This window comes from Temnothorax longispinosus, chromosome 4 (assembly GCF_030848805.1).
Source record: "Temnothorax longispinosus isolate EJ_2023e chromosome 4, Tlon_JGU_v1, whole genome shotgun sequence".
Taxonomy (NCBI): Eukaryota; Metazoa; Arthropoda; class Insecta; order Hymenoptera; family Formicidae; genus Temnothorax; species Temnothorax longispinosus.
This window is the reverse complement of record NC_092361.1, coordinates 11,249,437-11,270,112: the sequence shown is the minus strand read 5'-3', so window position 1 is coordinate 11,270,112 and position 20,676 is coordinate 11,249,437. Positions and strand designations below refer to the sequence as shown.

The window sequence follows — 20,676 nt, the reverse complement described above, 5'->3', positions numbered from 1 at the left end:
ATCTATGCTTTACGTGCATCTTGTGCTCGGGCAAGTGCTGCGCCTTCAAGCCCCGGACACACGAATCGACGGAAGACGTAAGACGTAAATCATAAGGAAATCCACCAATTAGAGTCGACTATTCCCCTCTTCTTCCCTCTTGAAGAGGGGAATAGTCGACTCTGATTGGTGGATTTCCTTACGATTTACGTCTTACATCTTCCGTCGATTTGTGTGTAAAGGCCTTCACCGACAACTTCGGGTTTTACGTTGTTGCCACACACGTAGTCCCATAAATCATTCTTTATCAACAGCGCTTCAATTTGGATTCGCCACGTACCATAATTGTCTCTGTTGAGCGTCTCAATGCGTGTGGAATTAACAATATTTGTGTGAGCCATTTCTCTTTCTGAAAGAAGATTAGCTACTCGCGTGCGAATACAAGGAGGTTACGTACGTATGTGTGTTGCCTTTTGCTTGCGATTTGCGTCTCACTCAATTTCGACTTTAACCCAACTATGCCGTGTCTCAAGTGTCTCGTGATGATGCGATCCCTCGTTACTCACTGGCAGTCACTGAGCGATTCTTGGTGTCCGACGCTCGCGTGACACGATTTGATGCTCTCATTCTCTCGTCTCTCGTTTTTAACGTCTTATTCGTTTAATAGAGTCAACGGGATTATTCTTCGCGTATCCCTGGGCCCATAACCTGTTAGCAGGGCGTATTAAAAAAACACAGGAACTGGATACATTTTTATTATGCGTTTTTTGTAACTTGAGAAAAACAAAACTTTTTTTATAGATACGAAAGTAACGATAGTAACGATAGTAACAGCGCGAAGAAAGAACATGACAGTAGAGACGCGGTAGCGCTTCGAGTATTCTATAGTGATTTGCAACGCTTTTTCCCTCAGTCTTGCTATCCGGAGAAGGGCAGTCGTGGATTAACAAAACGCGAAGTTAGATTAAGAGATGGAAAGGTAACGCGGGCGGATGCCCGCAGATAATTGCTAGATAAACGTAATAAGATGAGCGCCAGGCGCGACGATTCGCAGCACCGTATAATATCTCAGCACCAATACTTAACGCGATACCTCAGGGCGTAGTTTCTTTTACATGAAGATTTGGAGAGGAGGCGTGACACAATTAATCAGACACAACTTAACAGAAATAGAATAATATATATTTGAAGTCGGTGATAGAAATGTAATCGGAGAGATAACATAGTTGAAATCAGAGACAGAAATATAGTCAACATATTTGAAATCAGAGACAGAAATGTATGTTTGAGATCAGAAACCGAATAATATATTGGAGATCAGAAATGAGACAGATAGAATAATGTGTTTAAATCAGCAATAAGAAAGACAGAATAATATGTTTAAGTCAGAAACGAGAAAGATATCAGAAAAGATATAAAGACGAATGTCAGTGCGGCGAACCGTCTTCCGCGCAAACACGAATCACAAAGCACTCAAATACCGAATAACACGCACGACTTATACTCAGGCATACTCATGAATCTGAATAACACGCAATGACTTACACTCACGCATACTCACGAATTTGAATACCACGCAATGACTTATACTCACGAATTGGACCCACCCAACATGTACTCACGTTACTCAACTCTCGGCGGTTGGCCTCGCCATGCCGACCCAGCGGCAGACGATTGTCCTCGTCTCGATCCACCAACGCAAGACGACCCGAATCGCGGACAATTCTGCGGTTTGCCACGCGAATCCCGAAATTTCCCTCATCACTCGCTCACGACGAAACCCGGTGATTCCACGGCACCGCGTCAATCCCGACGACTCGACGGTCTTACCCAAGTACAAGTACCCAAGTACTCTACATTTACCCCAACATCCGCGACACGAACTGCGCGATCGCGGCTCTAACATTTATCACGAATATTGCACACACATCACGAATACCGCACAATAGCGCTATAGCGACTCTAACCTTTATCCCGAATACCATACACTCACTAACGAATACGCAAAGTGACTGTCGGCCGCGACGGTGTTCCTGGGCAGGGCGTACTAGATCTTTACTTACTCGAGGATTCGTTCTCGGCGGGGCCCCTTCGCGGATTCCAATCCAGCCTTCCCGACAAGGTAGAGCGCAAGGAAACGATGAGCGCTCATTCTCAGATAACAGGTATCGCCAGAGATTCCAAGGTAGCTGACACGATGCAATCCGGAGTCAGCGCCTCGAACGAATCCTCTTCACCGCGGGGACGCCAGAGTGATGACCTTACAAAACGATGTCCCACGAAGAGCCTCCGGATCGGACGTCGAAGAGCGTTTACCGGGCTCGGTCCGGCACGACAGTGAGGAGACAATGGTCCGCTGGGATGCTGGGATCGCGCCGTTTCTCCGCGCCTGCGCAGTGGCGCACCGCTTACAGTCCGTCGATCCGAGCGCGCTCCCAGGCACCTAGCGCTGCTCTTTCCGGTGGCGCGGCTCGAACTAACTTCGCCTTAGCGCGGCCTCTTTAAATAATCCGGCTGTCTGGGCCGCGATTATTTGGCCGGCGTTACGTGGGCCAAGTTGGCCGGGCCATGGCCACGTCCACCGGCAGCCCCTCGGGGTGGCGGCCACAGGGCCGTACTTCATCAGGGCGTCTCCCGGGGTCCTTCAGTTTCCAACTTTTGCGGTGGCCGAGCCCGAAATCGGATCTCGTACGGCGGCCCTTGATGTTGCGCTTGCGGGGAGGTCCGGACGCGACCCGATTGACAGCCACGTCCCTCGGTCGCTTTCTTGGCTGTGTCTTCCGATTCCTCTCTCGTGGCGACTCAAGGCCGTTACACAGTGACCCGGTCACCACCGGCCATCCCCTTAAAATAATCTCAGTAACGCTAATTAATTACTACGATTTCCGCCGAAGCGGCGCAACTGCCCTCCCCCGCGATCGAGCGAGGAAGCACCCCCGAATTTCTCCTCGGCCGAGCCCGTCCGGGTGGCGGACGCGATTTGTCAGGTCACAGACTTTAATCGCGAACATACGAATACGAAAATTGCATCCTCAACAATATGTAAAAGGACAGACTGATAAAATGGGAAATAGTCTATAAATATTATTACATTATGTAATACAAATCTTGCCATCGTGAATCTATTGCATATATATTCCACATTATTTCTTCTCCCCCCCCCCCTCTCTCTCTCTCTCTCTCGTTCTCCCTCCCTCCCTCTCCCTTTCCCTTTCCTTTCCTTTTTCGCTCCCTTCCTCCCTCCTTTTCTCCCTCCCACCCTCTCTCTCTTTCTCCCTCTCTCTCTCTCTCTCTCTCTCCCTCTCTCTCTCTCTTCTTCTTCAAATCTCACTTTTGATGCGTAAGATGTATTTATATCCATGGAAAATGATTTGTCGCGTGTATTACACGCGGATTACGCGGAATTTTAACCGTTCCCTAATTAATAAATACATGCAATTAGTATACACTTATGGACGTAGCAACCGATATTAAATAAAGACTCTACAAAAGTCTATTTGGGAATTGTATAAGTTTATAATTCTACTTTCTCTAGAAATCTTTTAAAAGAAAATTTATCGATTTAGACTTCACTTTAGTAGTATATGTAGATAATACATGTAGGTAATACATGTAGAAGAAGAAAATATGATAAAAATATCTTTATCATAAAAAAAAATTCTTGTTCCGATTCGGTTCTGATCGATTATGTCTATTACAAACTTGTTTGGTCTAGTTATTAAGATTATTAGGATGCAGAAATGTACAAGGCAATAATAAAATTACTGAAATTGACAATCAAGTTATCAATTAAGATTTCGATTAAATTGAATAAAATGTTTTCAATATTTTAAGATACTTTTACTCGTGGGCCATACAATGTTAAGCATTTGTAGACATTGCTGAACTTACTACAGTAATAGTAGCACATTTAGAATATTATTTGAAGCAATTAAGATCCTTACCGTTTGCATTATCCTCCTCTGAATCAGTTGATTGAGTGATAGTTTTAATAAACATTTTGTATCTCCTTGGCTAGAGCTTTAATTGCTTGCTGGAGTTCTGCAGTGACTGTAATGGTAACATTTGAATAACTAATTTATAACTCACTTAGGACTTTGTATTCCATATTAACTACCCACACAGTAAAATATATCACCAAGATATCTAGAAAATATCTGAATGACGGAATATCTGATTGCGCAAGATATCATGAGAATATCTCAGAGACATCTCCAAAATTATAAAAAGCCATGATAATTTTATGTCAGATATGATATCTGATTCTGCATATATGTCGGATATCTATGCCTCATTTAAAAGCAGATATGTTACATACAACATAAATAGCAGGAAGAAAAGAATTCTTTTTAAATTTTTGATTTAGGAAATTAATTCGTTTTCCGTATTTATTCTCTGTTCTAAAAGGATTCTTAAGAGTTCATAAGAAATTCATTTTTATGTCATCAATTCTGAGTCCTTCTTCAAATATAAAAGAAGTTCTATTCATAAGAATTCGTAATAAATTCAAAAATATGCTTCGATACTGTTCCAATATTTTGCAATTTGCCATCTCTGCACTGTATGATATCTCGGAGGTATCACGAAAAGTATTAGAGTCAAGTATATCACAGGCTCACCTTTTATCCTAGTGCGTAAGCATTTTTGCTTACGAGAAGATACTGGCGCATATAGCCGCGTCGCGACAGCGCATGTTACTAGTGCTCGCCCGAGCGAAAATTTTCTAAGTCTCTTCGCGGCATGTTGCTTTCGCGCCGCGGTCGTTACATCCGGCGCAGCCCCAGCTTTTTAAGTCCCCTTGCGGCGAGTTGCTATTGCGGCGAATTGGTACGGCGTCCAAGTTCTCTCAAATTGTTTTATTAGTTACGAATAAACTTGAGTTGATCTTTATAAAATATAAGAGCTAACTATGAATCAGCCATATATTCAAATGCAAATGTTGCAAATATATATATATATATATATATATATATATATATATATATATATATGGGACATTCCATGTCAACCGGATCAGCGCCATGGCCAAAATTTGAGAGGGTTTAAAAATTTCTTTCAAGGTGCAAAATTTGTGTAAACATATTAGCTTTCGAATACCGAGTGCGCATTTGAAAAAATTTAAAATGGCGGTCAATAGAGAGCCCATTAACCCCATTAAATATCACATTTCATCCGGAAAATGATCCCCAAAATTTGTCGCAACCAAAAAAATCGTTTCAGGGCTCAAAATGTTTGTACTCTCATGTACTTTTGAATGTCACATGGCTTTTGCGGAAAATTCAAAATGGCGGATTAAATATGGCCGTAATGCAGAAATGTCACTTGATTCGGATGAAACTCGGTACTAGGGGGTTTTCGAGGTCGCTAATTCCAAATGTGAAATCAAAATTTAGAAATTCAAAATGGCGAATTAAATATGGCCGCCCGTAATGCAGAAATGTCACTTGATTCGGATAAAACTCGGTACTAGGGGGTTTTTGAGGTCGCTGATTCCGAATCTGAAGTCAAAATTTGGAAATTTAAAATGGCGGATTAAATATGGCCGCCCGTAATGCAAAAATGTCACGTGATTCGGATAAAACTCGGTACTAGGGGGTTTTCGAGATCGCTAATTTCGAATGTGAAGTCGAAATTTAGAAATTCAAGATGGCGGATCTAATATGGCCGACCGAAATGCAGAAATGTCACTTGATTTACGTGAAAAAAAATATCGTTTCAGTAGCGTTTAAATCTGTCGCTCTGAGACCGACAGGATAGTTTGAATGATTTTATGGTACCTTCTTTCAAAAATACGTGTTTGTAGCTATAAATTCGTATTCAACGACTGAAGAACCACCGGAAAAGCAATTCTGTAAAAGCATGTACGGCTCTCATCGCCTCCTTTTGTGTTATTATTAACTAACTAAACTATCCACTTCAAGGAAAAATCGTAATAATAGTTATAACAACCAATGCAAAATTATTGTTAGAGACTTTTTTGCATTTTAGTCGGCCATATTGAATCCGCCATCTTGAATTTCTAAATTTCGACTTCACATTCGAAATTAGCGACCTCGAAAACCCCCTAGTACCGAGTTTCATCCGAATCAAGTGACATTTTTGCATTACGGGCGGCCATATTTAATCCGCCATTTTAAATTTCCAAATTTTGACTTCACAGATTCGGAATCAGCGACCTCAAAAACCCCCTAGTACCGAGTTTCATCCGAATCAAGTGACATTTCTGCATCACGGGCGGCCATATTTAATCCGCCATTTTGAATTTCTAAAGGAGGAGGGTCCCTAAGGCCTGTTTTCGGCACCCCTTCAAAATTGGACCAAAATGGCTGGAATCACTTCCTTATACCCTTGGAAGTAATATTTAGTCAATTCCAGCCTAAACGGAAGTATGTAGAGTGTATACTTCAAGTATACATGGTGCATCAGCGCGCCCGTATCAAGCATTTTTTTGGAAAACTAAGCGTTTTTGAGAAAAATGTTTCAGATAAAAGTTGTATGGTTTCAAGGGGGACATAAGATGGTGTCATTGGTTTGACCGTGGATAGTCATTTGAAGGTCACGTGAATGTCGATTTCAATATTTTATATAGAACCCCCTATTTTTTTACATATCTTTAATTGTAGCTTATTTCGAGAGCTTTCCAAAACACTCATAACTAAATCATTTTTCATTAAGTACTTTGCGAGTTATGAGGCTTCTTACAGATAGATTTGTAGAAACGTTACTTAAGGAGATCCGAGATTGAAATCATATTATTCATTCTTGTTGATTCTCCACACGTGAACAGTAAAATCGTAAACGTAATCTTCCTTTAAGAAGCCACGTAGAGTGGGGTGTTGGATTTACGTGAGTCCCCTTGCCTGTCACTTTTTGGGGTGCTAGATTAAAAAAGTGAGTCCCCTTGCCTCTCTCTTTTTGGAGTGCTTGATTAAGGTAAGTCCCCTTGCCTCTCACCTTTTGGGGTGCTTGTTAAGGTGAGTCCCCTTGCCTCTCACCTTTTGGGGTGCTTGATTAAGGTGAGTCCCCTTGCCTCTTACCTTTTGGGGTGCTTGTTAAGGTGAGTCCCCTTGCCTCTCACCTTTTGGGGTGCTTGATTAAGGTGAGTCCCCTTGCCTCTCACCTTTTGGGGTGCTTGGTTAAGGTGAGTCCCCTTGCCTCTCACCTTTTGGGGTGCTTGGTTAAGGTAAGTCCCCTTGCCTCTCACCTTTTGGGGTGCTTGATTAAGGTGAGTCCCCTTGCCTCTCACCTTTTGGGGTGCTTGGTTAAGGTGAGTCTGATGAAATGACTATCCAAGGTCAAACCAATGACACCATCTTATGTCCCCCTTGAAACCATACAACTTTTATCTGAAACATTTTTCTCAATAACGCTTAGTTTTCCAAAAAATGCTTGATACGGGCGCGCTGATGCACCATGTATACTTGAAGTATACACTCTAAATACTTCCGTTTAGGCTGGAATTGACTAAATATTACTTCCAAGGGTATAAGGAAGTGATTCCAGCCATTTTGGCCCAATTTTGAAGGGGTGCCGAAAACAGGCCTTAGGGACCCTCCTCCTTTCGACTTCACATTCGGAATTAGCGACCTCGAAAATCCCCTAGTACCGAATTTCATCCGAATCAAGTGACATTTCTGCATTACAGCCATATTTAATCCGCCATTTTGAATTTTCCGCAAACGCCATGTGACCTTCGAAAGTACATGGGAGTACGAACATTTTGAGCCCTAAAACGATTTTTTTGGTCGCGACAAATTTTGGGGATCGTCATTTTATATATATGTATATATATATGTATATATATAAAATTACAAATAATGTTTATAAATAAGGCAATAAAATGTTATAATAAGTTATAAAATGTGTGTAAAAAGTTTATTAAGATGTAAGAATGATAAACAAATTATAAAACTGAAAGATTTTAAAAAGAAAATAGAAGAACAATAGATGCATTCAAGATTATATTTTTATACGGTCCAAGAAAAAGGACACATAGGAAATTTTGATTTTTAGAGTGTCTGTACTGTAGCATAAATCCCGCATGCTAAAAATGCCGTAAATCCTAAATAAGTGGGATATACAAGATATCAAGCTAAACAAAGAATACAAGAGCTATGCACTTGTATTTTGCTGTATTCCATCTTTTACTATACCTCTACACTTAATATGTATCATGAAATAACCATTAAACCTTTTACATTTCCTACAGTAATCATTTTATGACGTGGGTCGTAATATATGATCGCGCTACTTACTACGGTGAGAAATCGATTCAACTTACGACGGTTTCGTTAATATTAACAGTAAAGAACTGAAATTACAACACAATACTAATAAGGCATGAAAAGGCACATAACAGTTTGATTGCGAGCAATTATCTTTATTCCTTCTATTTTTTCTGACTTCTGCGACGTAAATCCTTCCGCGGCGTAAATACCGGAGTTACCCTATAGATTAAGAGACGTTATTATATGGATACAGATAAGTCATGTACAGGAGTGTTTCAAGTTTATTTTTAATAAGGCATGTTTTTTATATTGATTCAATTATTTAACATTAAATGCTATTTAATTTTTGCTATTAGACAAATCTCAATTTTTTTTTAATTAAGAGAAGAAAAGATATTTGTAAAAACGCGTGACTTTTTTTTACTTGAATGCATTAATATACGAGTGGTACGAAAGCAATGCTTTTTTCTTTCAAATCTGACGCCATAGAAAATTTTGCGTTTTACTGACAAAGAAACACACCGAACCCACTCTTTTTTAGTTGGACTTTTGTGGGTATGTAGAGTGACTCAATACATGAATAATGGTTTGCTCAGTATCACATAAACTAGTTATTTCAAAGTTTCAGCTTATTTCACCGAAACCCAAAATACGTATGATTATGGCGGGGTCCTTTAAGAGTTATTCGGATATGGGGTGTTTTTTAGTGAATTGTTACTTGAAGTCTCTAGTTGTACTTAAAATATCTAGTTGTACGCAGCCATTGAAATCCGTTCGCGTCTCTGAAATGTAATAACACCATTTCTGAAATACGAATGGATTTTAATAGAACTCATTTCTTCCACGGCAAGAAGATTCAATCACTGCTCTTGTTTGGTACGCGTATCTGAAACACACATCAGTTTTAATTGCTCGTGTGACACAGTCACGTAACTAATCACAACGTCATTCAACATAATACAACTAGAGACTACAAGTAACTACTCAATGAAACGCAAATTTTTTTATGGCGCCAGATTCGAAAGAAAAAAATTATGAGGTATTACTTTCGCATCAACCCTCGTATTATTGCATGTATAGAATATGTTAAAAATATAAATCTTTTTATTTAAAACATTTTTTCGTATTTTGCGTACTATTTTGACGGTATTTGTTCAAAAAGATAAATATTAATTTTGTTTTAAAGAAATGTTCCAAAGATTTAAAAAAAGATTGGGCACTTATAAAAAAATACATATCTGTTATTTTGATTTATACTATACATATGTCTCTGCATTCAGTGCCAAAAATGGCATAGCGGCTTTAGCACATGAAAACAAGTCAAAATGTTTAATAAACACGTCCGAATCTCAAAGGTTTTGGAGTTACCTATAAAGTATTGGAGATGTCGGTGAAGTTGGCATATCATTTTCCAATAAATAAAAAATAAAAGGGAGTTCTTGTCGCATGCAGTCGAGAATTAAATATTTTTATTTAAATTAAGTAAAAATATCTAATTTTAAATAAATATGTGTATTATATTAAGTAAATAAGCTATTGGCAGCAATCTAAATAAATATTTTTTTTATCTAAATATTTTTTTCCAGTGTAATTTTGCCAAAAAAATTCATTGAAAAAATTATCTGTCAGTTTTCCAAGCATAGAGTAATTGAGATGCCGACAAAATCTCGGAGTTTTGGTTAAAACATTTTTCGAATAGTTCTGAACATACTGAAGTATTTTCTAAAAAGTTCCCGGCACTAGCGATGTTACATGATTTTTTTATAAATTAATACCGCCGAAAGCCGAGTACTTAAAGAGAATAGAGTGATATGCTGTACGAAATGTTGGAGTCCCGGTTTATCTAAAATATTTTTTGAATACTTCTCACCATACTGAAGCACTTTCTGAAAAGTTTCCGACACTAGCTATATTGCAAGATTTTTTTTATAAATTCATATCGCTCAAGCATCGCGTACTTAGAGAGAATAGAGTGATATGCTGTACGAAATGTCAGAGTTCCGATTTATGTAAAATATTTATCGAATAGCTTTGAGCATACTCAAGCATTTTCTAAAAAATTCAGCAATGTTGTATGATTTTTTAATAAATTTATATCGCCCGATCGCCGCGTACTTGGAAATAAAATAATTTACATAAACCAGAACTCTGTCATTTCATACAGCATATCACTCTATTCTCTCTAAGTACTCGGCTTTCGGGCGGTATTAATTTATAAAAAAATCGTACAATATTGCTGGTGCCGGGAACTTTTTAGAAAATGCTTCAGTATGTTCAGAGCTATTCGAAAAATATTGTACATAAACCGGAACTGCGAGATTCTACACAGCATATCACTCTATTCTCTCTAAGTACGCGGTGATCGGGCAATATAAAATTATTAAAAAATTATACAACATTGCTAGTGTCGGGAACTCTTCAGAAAATGCTTCAGTATGCTCAGAACTATTCAAAAAATATTTTACATAAACCAGAACTCTGACATTTCGTACAGCCTATCACTCTATTCTCTCTAAGTACTTGGCTTTCGAGCGGTATTAATTTATAAAAAAATCATGAAATATTGCTGGTGCTGAGAACTTTCTAAAAAATGTTTCAGTATGTTCAGAACTATTCGAAAAATGTTTTATATAAACCGGAACACCGAGATTTTGTCGGCATCTTACTCTATGCTATGGAAAACTAGTAGATAATTTTTTCAATGGATTTTTTTGGCAAAATTACCAGAACTATCGCTAAAAAGTATCAGGCACTATAGAACTCGACTGTATACGAGAAAAACTCTCTTTTATTTTTGATATGCTAGAAAATGATCTTCTACGGGAAGTCAGCAGATCATTTTTTCGATTGATTGTTTTTTGGGTAAAATTGCCAGAACTATTACTAAAAAGTATCAGGAACTATAGAACTTGACTGCATGCGACAAGAACTCCCTTTTATTTTTGATCTGCTGGAAAATGATATGCCAACTTCACAGACACATATTGGAGTTGCTTTCGTAAAAAAACATAAATTAAAGTAAATATTGTTTAACATTGTTTATTTTGTTTAAAGTTTTACAAAAGGTGCTTGAAAATTCCTTCACGATTCAGAACAACTATGACAACTGACCTTAATGCTTCCGATGTCATCCGCGAAACTCCAAACACATATTTTTCAAAAAGCTTGAAACAATTTATTAATTCGTGCTAGAAATTATTGTTGAAGCCGACAGAGGAATTTTTGAGCACTTTTTGTAAAGCTTTAGACAGAATAAACAATATTTACTTCAACTTATGTTTTCTTACGAAAGCAACTTCAATACCTCACAGGTAATTCCGAAACCGTTCGGATTCGAACATATGTTTATTAGACATTTTCGACTTGTTTTCATGCGCTAAAACCGCTGTGTCAGTTTTGACACTGAATACAGGCACACCCTATATCCAAAACTCATCAAAATCGTGGAAGAAGTTGGATATCTATACATATATATAATTTTTCTTATATTAATAATAGTATTTACTTACTTTATAGTAAATAAATTTGTAAATATATTGAATTTATTTATATTATGTTTTTAAATGCTTAGTAATCTTCAATATTATTATTATATTATTATTGTTATCTTTGTTATCTTTTTCAATAGTTTGCTTAAATTGTAAATTATTTATAGTAAAACGTTTTCTTATGATTAATAAAGATGATTAAATAACAATAAAGTAACGATGATAATGATAACAGTAAATGATAATAAATGATAATAATAACAGCAATAATAATAATAATGACAATCATATTTAGCATAAAATATGCGATGCTAGATAAAAAATATACTGTACTTTAATTTTATTGGATAACTTTATGTACATTAAAGATTGCAGTAAAAAAATTATTACAATATAAATATTTTTCAACGAATATGTAAAAAATAGATGCAATTTTATTCCGCATACAAAGTGGTACGTCGATTTATTACGGGAAAAAAAATTTGTATCTACTTTTGTACACCACCATCGGATATTCTTTCCACAGACCGACTGGTATACTATTTAACGCGCACATAGAAGATATGAATAAATAAGAAAACCGCAACAAAAAGGAGGGCTTTACGTTGCAGCTACATGATTCCTGGAAGAAGTTTTGGTCGGAATCGTCGTCGTCGTCGTCGTCGTCGTCGTTGTCGTCGCCGCCGCCGCTGATTAGTGATGTGTTTTTGCTGTACGAGCATTCTAAGTGTCTGCTACTTTTGCAGTCTTTTTGTTCTTTAACAACAAATTTTAATTGTTATTAAGCATATCAATTTTTTAGAACAAGTTATTTTGTATAAAATATCGTTTTTTATTATAATTAAAATGTTTATTTTTTGCAAATAAATTATATTTTTTAACAAGGAGAATAATATTCGACACTGACTGGCAATAAAGATTTGTTCGTATCTCACGACGTTTCGACCGTAAATTTCGGTCCTTATCAAGTGTTATAAACTACATATGTCGTACAACCGATCCTAGTCCTGGCATTGTGCCAGCAAGTCAAAAGTCAAGAACTAAAATTACATTAAATTAAAATTAAAAAGTTGCATAATACATAGGAGTAAATAAAAAATCAAAAAACAATTTTAAAATTAGAGAACTTACAGGTTTGTGCGTCATATGTGAAGTAAAACGTAATAATGTAAAAAAAAAATAAGTATTCGGAAAGCATGTCAGCACCACTCGACCGACAAAGGCAAACTGGATCACGATCGCTAAATGTTCTTTATTATTATATCATATGCCTCGGTCAAATTATCCGTGTCTTTCTGTAAATTGATTGTGTAATTGTGTTGTTTTATGAAAAACATCTCAGCGATCTTGCGTCTTCTAATATGTTTTTCACAATGCAAGATCTCCGTTTTAGACCATTTAAATTCGTAATTGTATGCAGTACGATGTTTGCTGAAAACCAAATGGTTGCTGGCATGCTTTCTAACATCCGCTTGATGCTCTTTTATGCGTGTCTCCAGTTGCCTTTTAGTTTGGCCAACATAAGTAGCATCGCAATTTGCGCAATTAATTTTATAAATTACGTTGGTTTGTTTAAAACTATTAAGCCTGTCTTTCCTCTTCTTTATGACACAATCGAGTACTTTAGGGACCGTATAAAGTATGTAAAGACCGCAATCTCTTAAAATACGCAATAATCTCTCGCTAAGACCCTTGATATAAGGAACCGTTATACACTTTTCAGTTATCTGTTTTACATTGTCATTAGCGTGTCCAATGTGCTATCGCGATACTTGAGTACTTTTAATCTGTCCTTAATACATATATCGATAATGTGCGGTGGATAACAGTTGTTTAACAGTATTCCCTTGATTTTGTCGATGTTACTATCATGAAAACACTTGTTGGATAACAAAATTGCGTGGTTGATTAAACTTGTTATAGTGTTTAATTTGTATTTCTTCAGGTGACTAGAAAAATAATTAATGTATCGACCTGAAAAGGTAGGTTTCGTGTACCAATTAGTCAATATAGCATCGCCATTTCTAATAACAGTCGTATTTAAGAAATTAATTGATCGAACAAAATCCTTTACTTCAACCAAACTGGCAGTCTTTATTTAAAAAGCACAACGGGTTTCAACCGAGATTCCGGTCCTTATCAAGTGCGTATATTAAATTTAAACGCTTGCAAAACACTTCATTGTACACAGTGTGGCAGCAATGAGTCTACGAACTAAATGACAAAAAGAGTACAATAATGAGTTTACGAACTAAAATATAATACGGAAAGAGTCTGATAAAAAGAATTATATAAAGAGAGCACCGTTTACGTGTTTTGTGTGTCAAATGGTAATAAAATAATTTTGTGTGGTGTTCGGTGATGCGATCACCTCAGATGACAACGGACGACTGAGTAAAAAACAAAGGCAGAGGTAACCGAAAGCGCTTTACATTAAATTTATTATTTTGTCATATATCACCGGAAGGTTGTCGGTGTCCTTCTGTAAATTAATAGTGTTGTTATCTTTTTTTATAAACACCATTTCGGCGATCTCTCTCCTTTTAAAATGTTTCTCACTGTGTAGAACTTTGGACTAGACCAATTAAAATCATGATTGCAAGAGGTCTTGTGCTTTCTGACGACAGAATGGTTGCTTGGATGCTTTTTAATATCGGCACGATGTTCTTTGATTCTAGTCTCCAAATTAATTGAGTTGTTTTCCTCCGTCTCATATGTAAATTTCAGTCGGGGATGATAATTATTAAAAACAATTCAAATTTTATCAATTTTTTATTTAGGAAGCACGGCAAAAATATCGTCAACATACCGATAAAAAACACGAATTGCAAAATCTAATTGTTCGAAACAAAATGTCCCCAAGTCGTCCATCACAATGTCAGCAAGTAAAGGAGAGAGAGGGGACCCATAGGGCTACCAAAAATCTGTTCAAAGATTTGTCCATTAAATTGAAAGCTAGTGGAAGATAAAACAAGGTCAATCGCATATAAAAATTGTTCTAAATTAAAATCTGTCTTACGGGAAATATATTTCCATCTACTTTTAATACCTTTCAAAACGAATTTTTTAGGAATATTTGTAAATAATGCTATAACATCAAGAGAAACCAGCAATTCGTTAAAATTAATCTTGGAATTGCTAATCTCAGTCACAAATCACGAAGGTCCAGCTGTCTTTAATGTGTGACTTAGGTTTCGGTATAGTCATGTAGGATATTGTGCAGGAAACGAGCTACATTGTAATAAGTAGCATATTGTTGTAAATAATAATAAAGAATACATAATTGGTTAAAAATAAAAATTTATGTTTCACCCTTAGTTGTTTTAAAGAAATGATATTACTAGATGACATAATAATATTCTTACTTTTAAACAATTTTGAATTAAGTTGTGAAAGATTCAGTTTTCAAAGTATAATATATTTAATAAAGAGAAATAACAACATGTAACAATATGTGTTAGAAATGGGTAATAGCAGACGAGGACAGATTGTGTTGTGTGCGGCATCTAGTCGGTTAATCTAGTTATACGAATAGTGCTGTAAGGCTGTCACAGAGGGCAGTCTATATGGCGTTGCAGCGGCGTCATGGTAGTTGTAAAATCGCGCGCGAATTCGGCGCTTGTAGCGTGGCGCCCCAGAGACGGATCGTGTTACGGCGCTGTGACCGCGGAACTGCGCATGTGCAAGCGGGCGTGTTCGTGCGTGCAGCCCGACGAGACGAACATTCGAAACGTATCAGTCGTTCCGTACGCATCTTTCGTGAAAACTAAGATTGGGCCTTCCGCCATTGCGAGGTTCGAGAGGCGCGACGTATTTGGTTGCATTAAATTGTACGCAGAGAAGTCTGCATATCGTACTCTCGGAAAGCGTGCTGCTGTGTTTCAACACGTCAACGAGGACGTTGAAGGAAGGCGCCGACGATAATAACCTGGCTAAATCGCCATTGTATGGAAAGGAAGGACGACCGTCGCCATATCGATGTCGTTACACGACAAATGGACTCAACCGCCATGATTGCAACGAAGGACGATACGGCCACATGGTGAAAATCGGAACGCCTTTTATGGGCTTAGTCAATGAGACTATCTCTCAAAGGATTATCGATCCGAAACACGGAAAATCTTCATTCAAAGGTAAATATGGCAATCTCTGACGAAATCAAAGAACATATCATTCGGTAGAGCGTAAATATCTTTTACGCACATTTATCAATCGGTAGCGCGTAAATATCGTTTACGTACAATCTGAAGTAGCGTATGAACATCGTTTATACTCATTGTGGTTCTTGATTTCAGAGATTCCAATAAATCTGTACGCTAAAAGCCTCGGATTGTTTAAGAAATCTTATTTCGATGTGAAGAATACTTCTTGATCTTAACGTAAATGCAAGCGGTATCATGCTAGAACTGATCTCAGTGTAATGAACATTATCTTGAATCTTAATATCGTGATTGCAACCATCTTACTATTACCATTAACTTCTATTCGATTTGATGACAAATATCTTACGTTTTATTATTCATTTACTTGCGTTTGATACTCAATTACTTGCGAATTACATTCAATCAGAATTGCGGATTATATTCTTTATGAAGCGGATTCTATTTTCTTATATTGCAAATTACACTCAATACTTGCGAATTACATTCAATTACTTGCGTCTTATATTCAATTACCTTGCGTTTATCTTGCGAATTACATTTAGTTATCTTGCGAATTATATTCAATTATATTGCGGATTATATTCTTTTATTGCAGATTAGCATTATTCTATTATATTGATGTAAAGCATGAGTCAATAAGATATTCAATCATTACTTAATTTACGATACATATATTGAACTGTATAATATTTACTTTTATTATTTGTTCGCCTAATAACAATTCCTTCAGAAGTATGTGACTGTTTGTAATAGAATGTTTTGTGCCACACATTTCTTTACTAATTACAATCAGATTGACTCATGAATTCATATGGATTGTTCTTTATCTTGTGATCATATTTGCTTGTGTGATTAATTATGTACTTTATGGGATTACTTATGTCTTTTATGTGAACATTCCTTTTTTGAGACGGATTGATTATGTATTAATCTTAATTACGTCAAGATACAATTGTGAAGATGCCCTAAATAATAAATATCAATGTGAACGAACTGTATGGTAGATGCAAGAAAAGTGCTATCTCAATTTCGATTCAGAAAAGGACTATTTTACAAATAATTATTTTTTTAAATTATACGATACACAACCTATTTCTTGTTCGATACACAACAAAGATACTCATGTATGGAATGCTATTTTGATTTATTTGTGATACTAATATAGTCAAAAGTACACAATCTCTTTTCGTCAACTCCCCGTTAAATGTGTCGTTTCCTATTTCACGATTCTTGAGCCCAGGCTTCTGCGCGAGCTTGTGCTTCAAACAATATGTGTTATATTACATTTACATTGTTAAGTGCAAAATTATAATATAGATATAATTTTACTGATGTTCTGTATTGACTGGTTCTGATACGTAATAAGAGACGTTAACGGTGAAATCCCAGATAGCAATTGTCTGCATTAATTGTTGCTAGCATGTTGTCGACAACATAATATGTGTTGCTTTCAGAATTGTGGCAACTGAGTCCGCATTTGTCGGCAAGTTGATGCTTTCACGATATAACAATTTTGTATAGCAACTTATTGCCAGCAACTTGTTGGCAACTTATGCTGCGTCTAAAATCGTCTGATTTAAAATTCGAGCTGTTGCTGTAATAATTCATAGGATCACACAATGCTGTCATATTGCTAACAACGCGAAGTAAATTTGATGCTGCGTGCAGTGCCACGCAGTGCACTGTTGCAGTGCGTAACAGCATATGTAACCGTAGTACGTATGCGTTCTGCGCTCATTGTCAGTGCAGATAGTGCGTTCAGCCGGTTCAGCGCGCTGTCATTACTACCCACACAGCAAAATATATTGGAGATGTAGCCAGATATCTTTATGCCTACAATTTTAAGTCAAATATGAGAGATATCTTATTTTCAGATATTCACAGAATATCTGCAGGACATCATTACTCGATATCACATTATATCTTTGAAAAATACATCTCTGCAACATTTGCATTCGAATATATGGTCGATTTATAGTTAGTTCTTATATTTTATAAAGATCAAATCAAGTTTATTCGTAGTTAATAAAACAATCCGAGAGAACTCGGACGCCGTACCGATTCGTCCCGGCGAAAGCCAGGCGCCGCGAGGAAACTTAGAAAATTTTTACTCGGGCGGCGCCGGAGGTAACAACCGCGGCGCGAAAGCAACATGCCGCGAGGGGACTCAGAAAATTTTCGCTCAGGCGAGCGCTAGTAACATGTACTGCCGCGACGCGGTACTGGCTACATGCGCCAGTACCTTCTCGTAAGCAAAAATCCTTACGCACTAGGATAAAATGCAAGCCTGTGAGATACTTGACTTTAATATTTTTCGTGATACCTCCGAGATATCATACAGTGCAGAGATGGCAAAATGCAAAATATTGGAATATTATCGAAGCATAATTTTGAATTTATTGCAAATTCTTATGAAAAAAATTTATATTTTATATTTGAAGAAAGACTCAGAATTGGTGACATAAAAATTATTTTTTTTTAACTCTTAAGAATTATTTTAGAACAGAATAAATACGGAAAAACAATTAATTTCATAAATCGAGAATTTAAAAAGAATTCTTTTCTTCTTGCTATTTGGGTTGTATATAACATATCTGTTTTTAAATGGGGCATAAATATCCGATATATATGGGGTATTCTATAGAATCTCAACTTTTTTTTTCACTCGCATTCACCGATTTCTTTTGTTTTGCAGTATGTTATTGTACTAAATGATAGGTTCCTTCTCAATTTTTTTCAGAATTTTATGGACGTTATTTCAGTAAATATCAACAGTTGAATTTCGAGTTTTTTTCAAGAATTGATATTTTCGAAAATTTTTAACTTAAAATTTCGTCTATGTAAAAAAAATTTGTATACATGAAAAATGTTGAACTTTTCTTGTACTTTGAGATGGTAATTTTCATTTTTTACCATATTAATTTTTAGTACTTTTTTTCATGAAAAACGAATAAAAAATTAATTATCTCAGAAGTGCCACGCACAATTGAGCTAGTTTTTTTCTTTAAATATATTTAGTCGTGTGTAATAACGTGCTAAAATTTCAAAGTGCCAGGATTAATAGAAAAAAAAATATAATTTTTTTTCTTACGGATTTTTATATAATCCAGTAAAAATGTTCAATAGTCAGTTATTTTTCCGGAACGAACATTTTGCAATCTATCTTCGACAAAAATTCAAAAATTTATGATCAACCAAAAAAATATTTTTCAAAAAGATTAAAAAAAGATTTTTTGTGTATGCTAAATGATTGCAAATTGTCTAATTTGTAAAAATAAAAAAAATATATAGTAGATAATCTTGAAGTAAAATTTTTATGAAAAACTTAAGAATATTTTCACTTAAGATAATTTATATTAAGTTAATTAAAAAGCATTTAACCGAATTCAGAGTTAATTTGATAAGTTGAGATCCCATGGAATACTCCATATGCAGAATCAGATATCATATTTGAGATAAAATTATCATGGCTTTTTATAATCTTGGAGATGTCTCTGAGATATTCTCATGATATCTTGCGCAATCAGATATTCCGTCATTCAGGTATCTTCTAGATATCTTGGTGATATATTTTGCTGTGTGAGAAGTTACCTGCACAAAACCCCGTTTACGCGGACAAATTATCGTAAGTTACTACAAAAATAACGCTTGCGTAAACTAAAATGTTTAGTTGAACGTATTGGACTAAATATTTTTTGGGATTAACAATGTTTTGCTTTTTCATGGAGGAAGCTTTGTGATGGTGAAAAAAATTTTTTTGAGATTTTGATTGAAATAGGTATAGAATGTTCCAAAATGTCGAGAAATCATATTAGTAGAAATTGTCCGGAAGTATGTAGAATTTTTCAGATACCGGGTTGAAATTTTGCACACAAATAGAGTATCATAGAAAGTATGTTCTCCTTTAATTTTATTAAAATCTGTCGACCGGTATGGATTTTAAGGGAATTTTCATTTTTCAGAAAAGCGTGTTTTACGCTGTAGCTTTCTCAATATTTGAGATATCGATCTATTTCTAATTCTATTATATTTTTCAGTTTTTTCTACCCCTATTTCATATATATTATAATTCTTTATAATATATAATATATAATATATAATATATATTATAAGATTTGATGGGATTGGCGGTCGTGACGTCACGAAGGCAAGATGGCCGGAGAGAGTAGGTCACTTGTCACTGTACAATACGACGTATGTGTGCATTTATAAGATTAAAGTAATTAAAATGAGACTGCCCATTAGTGAGATATGCAGTTTCACCAATTCGACGCCTTCATGCCGCAATTTTGTTGAAGGTGAAAGGGTATTGAATGCAAATCATGTAATATTTTGTGGTAAAACAATTAGTGTTGATGTCGATTGCACACGTTTCATTGCATTTTGCTTGCAAACTTCGAGTTTAAAAAGTAATCCTCACGAGATTACTGGATCAATTTCTTCCGTTGGGAAGATCTTAGACATAAAATGTTCCTGCAAAGCCGGATTAAGTAGGAAATGCAAACATAGTGTGGCTGTTTTCCTATACCTGAATAGGTTAGTTTATTATTACTGCTTTCTTCTCGATAGCCTTATTAATTAATTTATGATATAAATTATGCTTCTTTATTGTAAATTTAAAAAAATATTAAATTAATTTTAAGTTATATGTAAAAGATATTAGATGTAAAGAATATTTTTGTTTACAGTATCTGTTTTAAAATTGAAGTAGCATGACAGTATTGACATTATTTAACCAATTCTTTGCAATTATTTTTGCCCATACCAAAGATAATTTTTTTTTCAGAATGGATGTTAATGATTTGGATTTAGTATCTT

General features: G+C 35.9%; 1 protein-coding gene, 1 long non-coding RNA gene and 1 pseudogene across 4 annotated transcripts in view; all 3 read left to right on the top strand.

Annotated features, from left to right (window-relative positions):
• Nucleotides 1-20,676, top strand: part of LOC139812159 (uncharacterized) — a 240,992-nt pseudogene that overhangs the window by 94,761 nt on the left and 125,555 nt on the right.
• Nucleotides 1-20,676, top strand: part of LOC139812160 (uncharacterized) — a 145,770-nt gene that overhangs the window by 57,871 nt on the left and 67,223 nt on the right. The gene's annotated exons all lie outside the window — the stretch shown is intronic.
• On the top strand, nucleotides 6,373-7,524 carry LOC139811668 (uncharacterized). Its single transcript, XR_011731700.1, has 3 exons — nucleotides 6,373-6,870; nucleotides 6,954-6,995; nucleotides 7,037-7,524. It is a non-coding gene; the product is annotated as an uncharacterized lncRNA (long non-coding RNA).